Raw genomic sequence first — 2,818 nt, forward strand, 5'->3', positions numbered from 1 at the left:
AAAAAAAAATTGATTTTTAGAAATTTTTTAAATTTTTTTTGACTTTTTTCGACTTTGTTGACTTTTGTTGACCGATTAATCCCACAAAGAATGATTAATCCTGCCAAACCCGATTAATCTTAAATTTCTGATTAATACACTAATCTTCAACGGTTGAAAAACGTCAAACGATTAATCCGCAATTAATCGCCGATTAATTCCGATGTCTGCAACCATGATTTTTAGTAATTTAACCAATATAAATTTGAAATAATTATTACTTAGTATAATTAATTACATAAAAGATCTATTTTTTCTTGTTATTCACTAAAATATCATATTTTTTCTATTATTATGTCGGACTCGCTAAAAAAATTTTGCTAATTCCGAATGTCCTTTTTATGGCACATAACTCCATGAAAGACATTAATTTTCAAGGTCATGGGTTTTTATTCATGAATATGTTATAGTGTAAGGATTGATGTTTCAAGTCATGAATTTACTTTCAAAGTAGAATTTTACCAAAAGAAAAAAAAAACAATAACAGCAACATTTTACAATATTCAAACTCACACCCTCTCGTATACATGTCATATGCATCAACCACACATCTATCTACAATTAAATCTCATGACCTTTAGGGCGTAAAGGGAAATATAAGCAGAGAAAATTAATTAATTACTTTTCCCTTGTTTGGTTATTAAAAAAAAACAAGGAATTGGGAAATAAACCAATTCCTTTTTCATCAAAATAATTCTTTATTTTTAAAAGAGAAAATGAGAGAAAAAGAAGTTAGGCGTGGCTCGAGAATAAAAAAAACAGAGTGGAGAATTCATACCCCCCCCCCCCCCCAATTCGATCCACATCACGTTCAATTTCCAAGATTTTTTAAACAATCGGTACCGGATATCATGGAATCGGCCCACGATCACAAGAAATTCTCGTTTACCCTACATATGCCTTACTCCTCTGTGTTGTTCGAAACTTGGAATTCACGGCTTCAGTTTTCTTTGTAGCAGCATTGGTCGATTTTGGCATCATCGATCATCTTCCAGTTGAAGGTATGACTTCATGTTTCTTTCTGATTCTCTTTGCTGGTCGATTATGTGCTAATTTGCTATGAATTTTGTTTTTGATTTCCAATTCAAGAATATGTTAATCTTGCTATGAATTGCTTATTTTTGCATGTTTGAATCTTCCTATGTTGAAATCGATCTTGGTGGTTGAATCATGCAGGTAAGTGTTCAATGATGATCAATTGTTATTTGTTTATTGTTTATGCTTGAATTGAAAGTACAAAATCATTTTTTTTTTTTTTTTAAATTTCAGGCTTTTTTCTCCAATTTGAACAATCATAAAAGCTTTATACAAGCTCAGAATGATGCGATTTTTTTTCAAACTTTACTATTTTGTATTGTCTACGTTTTAGAATCGGTAAAAACCCTTAATTGGTTAAGTTTTGATTGACTTATACAGCCACAAACAGGAGCTGTTATGATTGCTGCATAATATTTCAGCACTTTTTATATATAAATTTTGTCCAACTTTGAACCATCATAAAAGCTCAGAATGATGCGATTTTTTTTTCAAACTGTACTTCTTTGTCTTGTCTATGTTTTAGAATCGAAAAACGGCTTAATTGGTTAAGTTTTGGTTGTCTTATACAACCACAAACAGGAGCTATTAAGATTGTTGTATGATATTTCAAGCATCTATTATGTAAATTATTTTTGTAGACATGACAGGGCGAAAACAAACATACATGGACTACTGAAGAGGCTGCAAAGTTAATTGAGGCATTGTTGGAGTTACATGTATCGGAAAAGTATGGTGGTGCCGACAACGGATTCAAACCCGGGTATTTGAAGGCAGTGCAACAATTACTAGATGTAAGTCTTCCTAACTCGGGTTTTAAAGCAGAGCCTCATATTAAATCGAAGATGAAGACATGGAAAAACCATTTCAACATCGTGCATGACATGGTATATGGAATAAACACGAGTGGATTCGACTGGGATATGGATAAATGTTGTGTTACTGTCGATACTGAAGTGTGGGATGAATACATAAAGGTACTACAATGATGATGTTTGTAGTATTTTTAGCACCATTAAAATATATTGTGAATGAATAGTAACCAATTAATTTTGTGTCATTCTTGTAGAGTCATAAAGATGCTGCATGTTTTCGCGATAAACCATTTCCTCAATTTGATAACTTATGTAAAATATTTGGGAAGGATAGAGCTACTGGTCATGGAGCTACTGATCTTGGAGAAGATGTGACTGAAGAGACATAAAGAAACTCACATGTTGATGTGGAAGGGTTGGAAGAGATTGTTGAAGAGACGCAACAAATTGCTCATGTCAATAGTAAACGCAAAAGGCCTCCAACGGATGACACAGAAAGCTCTTATAAGGAAGCAACGAAAGAAATGAAAGAGACTTTCAAGGAGTTGGTGAAAAACTTAATCAAACAATATTCAATATAGGAAGACAAGAAAATAAGGAGACATGTGATATGATAGATAAAGTTATCGTTGATATACAACACATGCCAAATATCAATGTCAAACAGCGAATTAAGGCGATTGACATGTTTAGCAAAGATCAATTTCGTGCTTGAGCGTTTTTTAAGATGACAGAAGAAGAAAAGATTTGTTACATGGAAATGATTGGGGATGACTCAATATCATGATTATGTTATTTTGATTAATGTTTTTTTTTAGTTTTTTTTGAATATTAAAGTCCACTATTTGCACATTCTGTATTTGACATAGTTATGTTTTTTAGTTGTTAGGAATATTGAATTATAGTTTTTGCATATATCCTACATTGGA

The 2,818-nt window shown here is 32.0% G+C and overlaps 1 pseudogene; it reads left to right on the forward strand.

The window, feature by feature from the left end:
- Nucleotides 1-1,209: 1,209 nt before the first annotated feature.
- On the forward strand, nt 1,210-2,470 carry LOC145060404 (uncharacterized; annotated as a pseudogene).
- Nucleotides 2,471-2,818: the final 348 nt, after the last annotated feature.

The sequence above is a fragment of the Lactuca serriola genome, chromosome 6 (assembly GCF_051521515.1).
Source record: "Lactuca serriola cultivar US96UC23 chromosome 6, Lser_US96UC23_V15, whole genome shotgun sequence".
Taxonomy (NCBI): domain Eukaryota; kingdom Viridiplantae; phylum Streptophyta; class Magnoliopsida; order Asterales; family Asteraceae; genus Lactuca; species Lactuca serriola.